General features: G+C 42.3%; 1 protein-coding gene across 6 annotated transcripts in view; it reads right to left on the reverse strand.

The window, feature by feature from the left end:
* Positions 1–14870, reverse strand: part of LOC126212854 (histone acetyltransferase KAT2A) — a 390973-nt gene that overhangs the window by 299822 nt on the left and 76281 nt on the right. The window contains exon 1 of one of the 6 annotated variants that reach the window (XM_049940291.1): positions 12327–12424. The exons of the other annotated variants lie outside the window; for them this stretch is intronic. The gene's annotated coding sequence lies outside the window, so the exon portion shown is untranslated. Of the gene's footprint in view, positions 1–12326; positions 12425–14870 lie in introns of those variants that run through there. 6 annotated transcript variants of the gene reach the window in all.

Raw genomic sequence — 14870 nt, forward strand, 5'->3', positions numbered from 1 at the left:
AAGTATCTGGACATCTGGCCAAAAACGGTTTTACAATTTCGCGGCGCTGTCCATCGATAATGCTGGAATTCAATATGGTGTTGGCCCACCCTTAGCCTTGATGACAGCTTTCACTCTTGCAGGCATAGGGTCGATCGGGTGCTGGAAGGTTTCTTGGGGAATGGCAGCCCATTCTTCACGGAGTGCTGCACTGAGGAGAGGTATCAATGTCGGTCGGTGAGGCCTGGCATGAAGTCGGTATTCCAAAACATCCCAAATGTGTTCGCTAGGATTCAGGTCAGAACTCTGTGCAGGCCAGTCCATTACAGGGATGTTATTGTCATGTAGCCACTCTGCCACAGACCGTACATTATGAACAGGTGCTCGATTGTATCGAAAGATGCAATCGCCATCCCCAAATTGCTCTTCAACTGAGGGAAGCAAGAAAGTGCTTAAAACATCAATGTAGGCCTGTGGTGTGATAGTGCCATACAAAACAACAAGGGGCGCAAGCCCCCTCTACGATAAACATGACTACACCATAACGCCACCGCCTCAGAATTTTACTGTTGGCACTACACACTCTGGGAAATGACGTTCACCAGGCGTTCGCCATACCCACACCCTGCCATCGCATCGCCACATTGTGTACCGTGATTTGTCACTCCACATAACGTTTTTCCACTGTTTAATCGTCCAGTGTTTACGCCCCTTACACCAAGCAAGGCGTCATTTGGCATTTACTGGCGCGTAGCGTGGCTTATGAGCAGCCGCACGACCATGAAATCCAAGTTTTCTCACCTCCTGCCTAACTGTCATAGTAGATGCAGTGGATCCTGATGCAGTCTGGAATTCCTGTGTGACGGTCTGGATAGATGTCTGCCTATTACAGATTACGACCCTCTTCAACTGTCGGCGGTCTCTGTCAGTCGACAGGTGAGGTCGGCCTGTAAGCTTTTGTGCTGTACGTGTCCCTTCACATCTGCACCTCACTATTACATTGGAAACAATGTACCTAGGGATGTTTAGGAGTGTAGAAATCTCACGTACAGACGTATGACAAGTGACATCACCTGACCACACTCCAAGTCTGTGAGTTCCAAGGAGCACCTTGTTATGCTCTCTCAAGATGTCTAATGACTACTGAGGTGGCTGATATGGAGTAACGGGCAGTAGGTGGCAGCACAAGTCACTTAATATGAAAAATATATGTTTTTGGGGGTGTCCGTATACTTTTGTTCACACAGTGTGTGATGTCAAATACTGAGATGTTTGTGAAATTGCCACATCACGCATGATGTTTTAATTTATTACTTCTCTGCTACAAACTCATTCACATCACATTTCACAGACAGCATCCACATATGTTGCTGAATGTACATAGCAAAATACAGCGTATCTGAAAAAGAACTCCCTGGTTTTAATGTGTCATAGAGTCTGTACAAAGTGACATGCACTATTCTAATTTGTGGTGTTTGATTCATCAACTCTCCAAGTTTGGCTCCCCTGCAGTTGTCAGGTCTGCTTGACCTTGAGACGGCACCAGTGCAGTTTTTTTCCCTCTGTTTCCTCAGTTCAGTCCAGGCGTGCGTGCAGTGCAGAGCAACTCATTAACAATGTGTACCCCTCAACAGAAAGCGTGGTGTGTTATTTGACTTGTGAAAACCGAGTCAGTTATAACAATGCAACGTAATTTTAGACGTCAGTATGTTGGTGAACCACATCCAGCAAAAACTATCATCAGCTAAAGTCTTTCGGGGAAAACAGGAGTGTTTTGAAAGTAAAATCACCAGGTAGACCGAGAACTTCTGAAGATGTTGTCGAATAGATCCGTATTTCGTGTGTTTGGAGCCCGAAGAAGTCACTGGCCAGGCATAGTCTACAATTAGGACTGTCTAAAGGAACTGTGTATGACGATGTGTGTAAAAGGCTTAAGTTGCGCACCTACAAATTGCAACTGTTACATGAAATAGAACCTACTGATAAAATAGAAAGGTAGGAGTTTGCTGTCGATTTTCTACACGAGATTTAACATCATAAACACTGAGATGCTTGAGAAACTGCTGGATTATGCTTGTGATTTTGATTTATTACTTCTTTACTACCACCTCTACCTACAAAACATTTACAGAGAGTAGGCGCACATATACACCACTGGATATACTTGCGCAATTATATCATTGTACAGCATACAGTTTAGCAGATACAACATCATAAACATTAAGCTGCATAAAAATGAAACTGCAGGGTGAAATTTGCGTACAAACACACATGAAATATGTGTCACAGGGCGAGTCACAAGGTTTTCCCCCAGTTTCTGGAGGGTATTCCTTAGGTTATTTGGGACAAAAAATGTGAATAACGTAATGGGATCAGACCCTAATTAAGGAGCTACAGTGATTGAAAAACTCAGGAAAATGGCAGAAAAAAAACTTTTATTGCAGTTTTGGATTTAAAGCAAGTGTTCAAAATTTCCTATCTGCATTTGAAGGTAAAGATTCGTACAGGACTGAACCGCGCAAGTAGCATTTTGTAATTTCACATGCTCATTCCTTACTGACATTGTGCCATCGAAAATGCGTTGCATCAATTCTTCTCGTGTTTCCACCTTAACTTCATACACGATGTCTTTCATCCACCCCCAGATGCAGTAGTCTAGGTGTGTTAAATCTGGGGATCTGGCAGGCCAGTTGATAGGGGCCCCGCAATCTATCCGTCAATGTGGGAATTGCCGATTAAGATAAGCTGTTACCACACGGTGGAAGCGTGCAGGTGCCCCGTCGTGTCGGACGTATATGTGGCGTCTTGTTCCCAGAGGAACATCTTCGAGAAGCTGCGGTAAGTCTTCTCGTAAAAAGTTACCGTACATCTGGCCATTTAAATTCCCCGGGAGAATAAACGGCCCCAGTAACTGGCCACACACAACACCACACCAGACATTGACACTGAATCTGCTTTGAAATTGAGATATTACCATGACATGGGGATTTTCGTCTGCTCAGACATGCACATTGTTGATGCCATCTCTTGTAAAGATTGCCTCATCATTGAACATTATGAAGCTATAGAGCTGCCGATTTCCATTTAACCGGTTACAAAAGTGCAAATGGTTGGCACAATCATGTAGCTCTAAATGGTGAACTTTCTGCACATGAAAAGGATACAGTCCATTCTCATGAAGAGTCCTACATACCTTAGATTGTGAAACGTTCAATCGGGTATCTAGGCAAGGACTGTGCTCTACTGAATTAAGAATGTTTTCCTCTTCTTGAACGTCACAATGCCTTTCGGAGTGAATACGAATACTGGGAAGAGTACCAGTTTCTAGCAATGTTCGATTCTGTTCCACAAAATGTTTTGCCACTCGGAATCCTACAATTATGATACCGACTGTGATATTCGGCAATAGCAGCTTTCACATTACCATCACAGAAGCCCAAAACATACACCATCTCTCCATACTCATGCGATGAAAATTTGTACACAGGAGACAGTAACAGTAAACAGTGACTGTAGTATCAACAACGTGGTTGTTATGCAAAGATACCACTCGCTGCACTCATCTACCCACGACTGATTGTGTGTCCTGTGAACACAGTAGTAAAATGTGGCCATATATGAGTACGTGCAGATGAGATAGTGGGTATTTGACATGTGCACATGTGACAAAAGCCACGGGTAAAAAGCTCACCCTAAACTCCTGGAATGATTTCAGACAAATTTAGTGCATACATTAGTTAATTTGGAAAGAAATGCTGTAGGCCGGGTTTCTCAGATAATAGTAAATATTTTAGGAGGTGGTGTTATGGAAGAATGCTAAATATTAGATGAGTAAATCATGTATCCAATGAGGAGGTACTGAAGAGAATTGGGGAGAAGAGGAATTTGTGGTGTAACTGTACTAAAAGAAGGGATCAATTGATAGGAACACATTCTGAGGCATCAAGGGAATAAAAACTCTAGAGGGAGAGCAAGAGATTAGTACAGCAAGTAGATTCAGAAGCATGTAGGTTGCAGTAGTTATTCGGAGATGAAGAGGCTTGCACAGGATAGAGTAGCTTGAGAACTAAGCTACATCAAACCAGTCTTCAGACTGAAGACAATGACAATGATCACAACAATAACAGTATAGGCTAATTTCAATAAAGCATGCCATAAAACATGGGTCTAACTTTTGTAAGTTTCAGAGGTAGCTTGCATTTGTGTGTTGTCAGTCAAGTTGCTATGGTTTTATTTACTGATTGCTATTTTTGTTTTTATGTTCAAGTTCTGCAGTTGTGCTTTAGTTTATGTAACTGAAATTATCAATTTGTTGGCCAGTTCTACTCTACTGTTGAAGCATGCTATAAATATATATATGATACAAATGTTTTATGCCGATACAATACTTGTGTGTGGGTTTTGTAACGGAAACGCTGCTGCTTGTTGGGAATACTGTGCACGATTTTGTAACTACACAGTACCAGATTGAAGAGAGATTACTGATGCTTTCCATAACTGTGAGAGACCGGTGCAGTTCCAAACAGTCGTATCTCATCATATCTCCTGAAAGTGTCAATGAACAGTGCGGATGAAGCAGAAGACATTATTCAGTTGGTACAAAGAAATTCTTCAACAAGCACATGCAGAATTCCTATACTTTCAGTGTTGTACATATAATAGCCATTATATATGCACATATTCTATCCTCATCATTTACAATGTATTCAACACCTTCAAGAAGGAGATGAAGCTAGATGATTAGAATTTCATTGTCAGCCAATTGTAAATTTCCCTGTTAACTCATGAAGCCACTGTCATTCATGATGGTATCAATAGCACTCATACCTCACATTGATGACACATGAAAACCTACATGTTATTGTGGGAGCATATTTTCAAGAACATTTCTCTGTATATATGTGGTGTGGTAAACAATCAGTTGATTGGGCCTATTGTGTTATGCCAAGGCCCAAGGCGCCAAGGGACAAAATGAGGTCAAAGGCCCTTTTATCTAGACTTTCTTCAAAATGAGCCTCCGGCATTACTGGAAGAGGTTCCTGTGGCTACAAGGGTGGGTATGTTCTTGCAAGATGACGAGGCCAATGTGCATTCTGCAGAGTGATCACAAAGTCTCGTTACCCTCTACGTATTAGGTAGACATTAATGAATTGCTGTTTCTTATTGCTGTAGGCGCTGGTGTATATGTAAATCGTGACTGAGTCCATTTACACCATAGAGGAACAGATCGTCATGAGCACACGGGCTCACAAACAACCCCATCCAGGAAAATCAAAGGAGATATTCATCAGAATTTCACTGTAAGGTTTCAGAAACCTTCTCCATCAAAATCAACAATTTTACGGTGTGGAGGGGGGGATTAAAAGATAAGCCCTACTGAGGATTACCACCAACATGACTGGAAACATGTGTAAAGGCTGCAGTGTCACGAACGTTCACCAAAAAATGACCATTCGTAAGCAGTCACAGAAATTGGGAGCTCCATACTCGATATTACAAAAGATATACACCTTTAAATCTTTGTAAATAAATTGAGCGATAATGACATGCAAAAATGTCATCAGACGTGTGGACATATGCAAAAGCTAGAAACATTTATTTCTGGAGTACAGAAGACTGGAATAGAAGAAAGAACCGATAGAGGTACTCAAAGTACCCTCCGCCATACACCGTCAGGTGGCTTGCGGAGTATGGATGTAGATGTGGAAGATGAAGTAAATATTCCAGAATTCGAATCGAGAACAGCTGCCAACATGAGTGACGTAGAACTAAATATCCTCAGAGTAGTGGAGCAACTTAAATCACTTAATAAAAGCAAGTCTTCTAGTCCAGACTGTATACCAATTAAGTTCCTTTCGGAGTATGCTGACTCATTAGCGCCATACGTAAGAATCATATACAACTGTTCGCTCGACGAAAGATCCGTACCCAACAACTGGGAAGTTGCACAGGTCACACCAATATTCAAGAAAGGTAGTAGGAGTAATCCACTAAATTACAGGCCCATATTATTAACGTCGATATGCAGCAGGATTTTAGAACATATATTGTGTTCGAACATTATGAATTACCTCAAAGAAAACGGTCTATTGACACACAGTCGACATGGGTTTATAAAACATCATTCCTGTGACACACAAGTAGCTCTTTATTCTCATTAAGTGTTGAGTACTACTGACAAGGGATTTCAGATCGATTCCGTATTTTTGGATTTCCGGAAGTCTTTTGACACTGTACCACACAAGCGGCTCATAGTCAAATTGCGTCCTTATGGAATATCGTCTCAATTATGCGACTGGATTTGTGATTTCCTGTCAGAGAGGTCACAGTTCGTAGTAACTGACGGAAAGTCATCGAGTAAAAAAGAAGTGATTTCTGGCGTTCCCCAAGGTAGTGTTATAGGCCCTTTGCTGTTCCCATCTATATAAATGATTTTGGAGACAATCTGAGCAGCCGTCTTCGGTTGTTTGCAGATGACGCTGTCATTTATCGACTAATAAAATCACCAGAAGATCAAAACAAACTGCAAAACGATTTAGAAAAGATATCTGAATGGTGCAAAAAGTGGCAGTTGACCCTAAATAATGAAAAGTGTGAGTTCATCCACATGAATGCTAAAAGGAACTCCTTAAACTTCGGTTACACGATAAATCAGTCTAATCTAAAAGCCGTAAATTCAACTAAATACCTAGGGATTACAATATCGAACAACTTAAATTGGGAGGAACACACAGAAAATGTTGTGGGGGAGGCAAACCAAAGACTGGGTTTTATTGGCAGGACACTTAGAAAATGTAACAGACCTACTAAGGAGACTGCCTACACTACGCTTGTCCGTCCTCTTTTAGAATAATGCTGCGCGATGTGGGATCCTTACCAGATAGGACTGACGGAGTACATCGAAAAAGTTCGAAGAAAGGCAGCACGTTTTGTATTATCGCGAAATATGGGAGAGAGTGTCACAGAAATGATACAGGATTTGGGCTGGAAATCATTGCAAGAAAGGCGTTTGTCGTTGCAACGGAATCATCTCACGAAATTCCAATCACGAACTTTCTCTTCCGAATGCGAAAATGTTTTGTTGACACCGACCTAAATAGGGAGGAACGATCACCACGATAAAATAAGGGAAATCAAAGCTCGTACGGAAAGATATAGGTGTTCATTCTTTCTGCGCACTATACGAGGTTGGAATAACAGAGAATTGTGAAGGTGGTTCGATGGACCCTCTGCTAGGCACTTAAATGTGATTTGCAGAGTATCCATGTAGATGTAGATGTACAGAAAACCGTTATTTTTATGAAGAACACGAATAAAACCCACTACACATCATGATTTGGACTGGAATATCTGCAACCTAATCGGTAGGTCCACATTTCTTTGACAATGCTGTGAACCGTAATGCGTATCTGACCATGATGAGAGATTGGCTTATCCTGTATCTGCAAGATTGGTGACTGTTCGGTTGTATAATAGTTCCTACAGGATGGAACACCAGCCCATAATTCTGCTACCGTTAGAGGTGCATTCTGTGATATATGGATTGGATACAGCAGTGTCCTTCTGCGTGCACCTTTGGAGTGACCATCCTGAAATCTTGACCAGTCATCTTGCGACAGTGCATTGTGGGGTTTCATTGAACAGAAAGTTGCTGCCATACATTACGAGACAGTTGGCGGGATGTCGTACCGTGTGCATTTACTGCCATCGTGTCGGCAACGTTGAGTAGAATTTCACATTGTACACAGAGCAGTGTCATACTCTGCGAACAAAACAATGGTGCACACACAGACATTCTGGAATACAAAGTAAAGGATGGTCACAATATGTCAAAGCTCTCCTCTGCCATGATCCCACAGTAGTAAAATGTGGCCATATATGAGTACGTGCACATGAGATAGTGGGTAATGGGACTTTGTGACCACTGTGTAGTTCTCAGGTGACTCGGTCATCCAAACACGACGCTCCCGAGAAAACTGATTGGCAGAAATGGTCAGGTTTTTTGGCAACCGAGGCCCCCGGACCTTAGCCAGTCAGTTTTTTGCCTGTGGGGATGACTAAAGGAAAAGTCTGCAAAGAAAAAGTAAACACAAGAGATGAATTGATCATTTGGATTATGAGTAGCCCTGCCCTCATAAAACAATGCAAAGACAAACTCACAAGACCTATACGTGTAATGATAATTAAATAGACACCCTAGCTGCAAACAGGCGTTGATGTACTTCACTGGGGACATGTTGAAAATGTGTGCCCCGACCGGGACTCAAACCCGGGATCTCCTGCTTACATGGTAGACGCTCTAACCATCTGAGCCACCGAGGGCACAGAGGATAGTGCGTCTGCAGGGACTTTTCCCTTGCACGCTCCCCGTGAGATCCACATTCCCAACAAGTCCACACCACTGCATTCGTAGTGCGCCTAATAGATGTTTGCCCATCATACTCATTACTCATGGCAGCTTAATCTACCGAGTCCCGTACGAGTTCGGGCACAGCGTGTGCGTTCACACAAGAAGGTCAATGGCCGGGAAGCCATATTTTAACTATATATGACGGTAGTATCATTTCATTTCTAGCAAAGCTGCATGGTCATCCACGGTATGTGTTCTTTCGGGAACAGATACTACCGTCATATATACCTATACGTGTTATTGTCAAGAGAATTCAAATCTGCATCAAAGTCGGAAGTGAAATTTATGACCATCATCTTTGAATTTAATCATTTGCCTCTGCTCAGAACCTTCTGTGAGTATTTGTTTGGGTTACATTCTAATAGCCGTGTCTCTATAACCAACAGAACTTGGACATGTGTTATCTGGAATGTCTTATTTGAATTAGTTTATAGTGCCACATCCCAAAATATTTGCTATTCCTTCCAAAACACACTGTGTAAAGGAAGAACTGAAACTCTAATGACAAACTTTGGACGTGGTTCAGGGATATTGTTTGACTATTTTAATATAAGGGTATCACAGTCTCCAACTGAACATTACAGAGTAATAATGAAATTATCCCCCCACGAACCACGGACCTTGCCGTCGGTGGGGAGGCTTGCGTGCCTCAGCGATACAGATGGCCGCACCGTAGGTGCAACCACGACGGAGGGGTATCTGTTGAGAGGCCAGACAAACGTGTGGTTCCTGAAGAGGGGCAGCAGCCTTTTCAGTAGTTGCAGGGGCAACAGTCTGGATGATTGACTGATCTGGCCTTGTAACATCAACCAAAACGGCCTTGCTGTGCTGGTACTGTGAACGGATGAAAGCAAGGGGAAACTACAGACGTAGTTTTTCCCGAGAGCATGCAGCTTTACTGTATATAGCATGGAGAACTGCATCAAACCAGTCTCTGGACTGAATACCACAACAATAACAACAACAACAACAACAACAATGAAATTATGATTTATTCAGTTGGTTACTCCTATGAACTTTGCATCTGTGACAACCAGGTGGCCTTGCTACAAGAAAGAGATGGCAGCCTACAGACCAACAATCCTGGTTGTCAGGCCGTATGATGGGTTGATGGGTGCCAGTCAGCTTGGTAAGCTACTGCTGTTTTTTTTTCTGTTTTAGGGTGTACAAACAAATGAGGTCATATGCGCAAATGTCATAACATTAGAACACCAACAAGTAAAAGAAGTTAAAGGCAACTATACATTAAGCCCGATTGATGGAAGGAAAGAGAGCTACAAATGACTTCCCGTTGGACAAAGGTCCACAAAATACTCCACAGAGACAGCGGAGGTCCAGTAACAAAAATTATATATACTTCACCATATTGCTACAACGGATAAAAAGTTAAACACAGTTGACAGCCCACGTGTCATTCAATAAGACTGTAGATAGCTTGGACGGCAAACATACACTTGAATGTAAGTGGTTAAAAAATGGGTATTGGGTCAGGATATGGCGAACTGTCAAAGGTTGTTGTTGATGCGCGTGAAGTGGTGGGGGATCTCCACTTAACAAACGGTGATGGCTAAAAATACAGTGCCAAATACACAACTGAGCTAAGATAATTTCCTCACAATGAGAGGGCCAAGAGTAACTCGGCCAAGCCACTGGGAAGTGTTTAATTCCTCAGAGCTTGTTCCCAAGAAGCGAAGACCAGTGGTTATGCCAAAATGACACCACCTGCTGACAGACGGCAACACGAAGATCATCCCGAGGAATGGAAGAGCCGGCAGGCCGAGATAGGAGGATTGCAACCTCGATAGCAACGCATCAGACCGACGTGACCGGCAACACACATGAACGTCACGGTGGATACCTCGACAGCTACCAAGTGGAAGCTTTCTTGAGCAGTTGCACTAACGGGTGGACTATGTAGAGCACACACAGGCTCTGAAGGACAATGAGAGAATTGAAGCAGATGGGAATTAAAAACCCTGTGTCGCTGGATCTACTGGGTGACCTGATACGGGGTGGAGAGCTCTGCTGTAAAAATCGAGCAGTGTTCTGGAAGCCAATAAGGAAAATGGTTGGTGCACAACCAATACCACAGTTGGTCTCAGACAGTCAGTATAAGCAGAAAAGAAGAGAGTCCTGGATTTTTCACGCATTTTCCAGCTAAAAATACGCTTTTTCCCAGGGTGAAAATACGCTTTTTCCCGGCTGAAAGTACATTTCTTCCATGTTAGCTGACGATATACTTTCCCTCGGAGCTGCAAAACTTATCTCAAACCTTTCAATAGTGAAGGTTTTATACACTGGCATAAAACTTCCCGGCACTTTAGCAAACGAAACCCAGCAAAAAAAAAAGCTACATTTACACAGCATATTTTCATATTACGAAAGTATAAAAACAAATCCCACCACATACAATTCGGCACCTTCCAGACCACTGAAACCGAGATTGCGACCACTTTGGTCAGCCAGTTACAGCTTGCTCATGTCACGTGATCCTGCCAGCCAATGAGAGTAGATACTGAGCACAGGATATGTGATTTAGTTACGCAATTGCGACGTCATTGTTAAGTAGCATGAGCACACAAATAAGAAAAGTTAATGGTTTAAATTAATATACATCCAGTATAGCTGCAATAAAAGTTAAACTTTCACATATAATACTGGTCATCAAAAAGTTTTTGCTTTGTTTTTCGGAGGGTGTGGTTAGGCAAGATCCTACTATCACACCTTAAATTGTAGCAGCTGAATATTTCTGACAAGCACGATAATAAATTTCACTGCTGTGCACCGAACATTTCGTGGGTTACCTGGGCTGAATACATGTTCCGTCAAGCACTTATTTTTCGACAGAAAAGCCAATTACATATGGAATTGCTAGAGAACTCACCTTTTTTTTTTTTTAGGATGATTATATTTTTGTAATCGTTACTGCATAATTTGTACTCTACGAAAGAATTAAAATAAATGTGAAGAACTAACCTTGAAACTTTGTCTTTTTTTAGCATGTGTTACCCTTTACGATATACCAAACACAAATGTGCCGGTCAAATTTTATGTAACAGCATTAATGGCTGGTCTTTTGGGCCAGAAATTTTGCTAAGTGACTGGTCCTCAGTGTAAAGTTCTGAATGAGAATCTAATGCTCCGTGATTTAAGAAATTCGTCAAACTTTCTCACACGTAACAAAATTCATCTTGCGTAAAAGAAATTTCCTTTTAAAGTAACGCGTGTACCGTACACGCGGACAAGGAAAAAAAAAATCCCGGATTTACCGGTAAAAAATACACTTTTCCCCCGGTGAAAACACACTTCTTAGTATTAAGTGACAGTATACTTTCCCTCGGACTGTAAAAATTATCAATCCTATGAAGGAAGGGTTAATGTTTTATACAACGGTGTACAATTTCCGGCGCTTTAGAAAATTAAACCCGGCAAGAAACAAAAAAACCGCTGCATTTTTGCGTATTACGAAACTATAAATTTGAATTCCACCAATCATAGGACGTTAGTTTTAGAAGCATCGAAATGGATATTGTTATGTGCCGTTGTGGGCCAATCATAGTTGATGTCACGTGATCTCGCCAGGCAGGTATTAAGAGCTTAGGCCACGTGATGTAGTCAGTCAATAGCAACATCACTGTTAAGTATCGCGAACACAAATAGTAAAAGTTTGTGGTTTAAATTAATATACATAGTGTACTTATAGCATACATATAATATTAGTCATTTTTGCGTGTTACACTTTACAATACATATACAGATGTGCCAGTAAAATTTTAAATAATGAATAAATGTCTGGTCTTCTGCGGTCGAAATTCTTTCGAGCGGTTGGTCCTCAAAGCGTTAAGTTTTAAATGAGAGTCGAGCGCTCTGTGGCTTAAGAAATTCATCCAACATTCTCACACGTAACATAATCCAACTTGCATAAAAGAATATTTACTTTGAAACTAACGCTTCTCAAACCACCATTCGTAATATTTTCACGCAACCTGTTACAAACAGGTTCGTTTCAACACCTGCCAGAGAGCTTCAGAAAACAGGCGTTACTGCGCGTGCGCGGCTACGATGACGTAGGAAGCCCGTATACGAATTTACGTCATAAAAGAAACAGGAAATCAGAGGCTACTCCATGAGTATCGAAATTTAGTAAACCATACTAAAATGCATAATTCTGCTTAAAGTGCACATTCGTATGTTCAGATTCACAATGAATTAGGCCCCATCTTGATATTAAGTTTCTCCGTGTGATTTTCGGGGCGTAAATTTTCTTGGAGTACCACTATTGTATTATCTCATGTTAGGTTCTTTATTATGGCATAACGCCATACGTGCCGGAAGACGAAAACGTGCACTTGAAATTCAGCGAACAGTTGAAACTAGCTAACAGTTTGGGCTGAAATACTTCTTCAAATGAATTTACTGCCTCTGCGGAAAAGATTAATAAAAGTCAAATTTCTTTAGCAAACCGACAAAAATAACTTCATTGATCTGCAAGGCGCTTGACAGCCAAAAACGTGGAAATAAAATAAAATCAGGAAACAAACTAATAACAATTTTAGGCTTCCGTAATTATGTGAATGTATTTTAATTCACTTGATAGCTCCGAGGGACACAAATCCGTTTTGTTTTCATTTGACGTGGGAGCTTGTAACGAAGAGGAAATAGCAAAATCACTAACAGTCACGTAGCCAGAAGCAGAAGGTACTGCTCATATGCTACTCCACTACGCATGCGCGTGAGCCAGCTGGGAAGTGCTCAAACGAACCTAATGCACACAATTGTTACGTCACGCTCATCGTAAGCAGTTTGTTGTTATGAAATACTGCAGTCTTCGTCCTAAAGCCTTTAACACATTTCGCTGCTGGCGGACGTTAGAGTATCAGTTCTTACCAGCCAAAATTACAGAAAATAACTGAAAAGTAGAACACTGACAAAATCCCGGAATTCTAAAATATCCCCGGTTTTCTCCCAGATGAAAAAATTCCCGGGTTTCTCCTGGATGTCCCAGAGCGTATACACCCTGTCAAACCACCATTCACATATTTTACCTCGACCTCTTCCAGGTCCCACAGTGGATCGCAATATTCAAAATCTCCTGCGATCGGTCGCTCGCTGCGACACCCCGCACCGGATCGATTGCCAAGCAACTGCAATCACTATTATGAACTTCACTGTGTCGAGAAATTCTGCTGTGGAAAATGAACTGCTATGATCAGCAGTTGCAGTCATCGAAAAAGAGGGGATAGAATGGGTGTCCAGGGCATGGCAGACAAACAGCATGTGTATCTGCTGAGAAGGACATTATACCAGTATGGCAGTGGTAGTTTGGCACCTCCTGCATGCAGACTCTCAACAGGGTTAGTGAAAAAAGGTGCCAGTGGCCAAATGTATTCCATGACCGTGGATCGTATTAAGACAGAGTAAGAGGATGAACATGCAGATGAATAAACAAAACACCCACCGTCATAGTTTCAAACAAACAAGGGTTTGATACAAATGGAGGAGGGTGGGCGGATCCACTGCCCAGGAAGTTCAAATGTGTGTGAAACCTTATGGGACTTAATTACTAAGGTCATCAGTCCCTAAGCTTACACATTACTTAACCTAAATCATCCTAAGGACTAACACACACACCCACGCCCAAGGGATGACTCGAACCTCCGTCGGGATCAGCCACACAGTCCATGACTGCAGCGCCTTAGACCGCTCGGCTAATCCCACGTGATTGCCCAGGAAGTACCGCTTAGGAAAAAAATGGTTCAAATGGCTCTGAGCACTATGGGACTCAACTGCTGAGGTCATTAGTCCCCTAGAACTTAGAACTAGTTAAACCTAACTAACCTAAGGACATCACAAACATCCATGCCCGAGTCAGGATTCGAACCTGCGACCGTAGCGGTCTTGCGGTTCCAGACTGCAGCGCCTTTAACCGCATGGCCACTTCGGCCGGCCACCGCTTAGGACATGTAGAACACTGCAGAACCGGGAACAGAGTGTGGGAGGACCAAGAAAGTTTCATACAAAGCACGAGCCTCAGGAATTTTGTAGTTTCAGCAAATGGAAGAGCAACAGGCCCAAGATGTAAAGACAGTGGAAAAAAGCCATTGCGCCACAAGAAATTCAAATAAATGGTAAAGCACAAGCCAGTGTCGATGCTCCACAAATAAAGACAATCGAGACATCGCTGAAGATGCCGCTCAAGGAGACAAGTCCGCGAAAAACTGTAATAGACCGCAAAATCGTCAACGAAAGGGGAGGATCTGGAGATTTCTGGCAGGCGACAGTCCATAATAGGGTTAATGGCTACAGCAAAGAGAACGATGCTCAGGATGCAGCCTTGAGGCACTCCTTTCTCCTGGGTGAAGGTGTCTGCAAGGTCAAAGCCACACGTACCTTGAAAACTCAGTCTTTTAAAATTCCTGAAGGAAATGGGGAGGCGGCCATCGAAGCCCCACATGTATAGACTACGGAGGATAACAGTCCT

This window comes from Schistocerca nitens, chromosome 11 (genome assembly GCF_023898315.1).
Source record: "Schistocerca nitens isolate TAMUIC-IGC-003100 chromosome 11, iqSchNite1.1, whole genome shotgun sequence".
NCBI lineage: Eukaryota > Metazoa > Arthropoda > Insecta > Orthoptera > Acrididae > Schistocerca > Schistocerca nitens.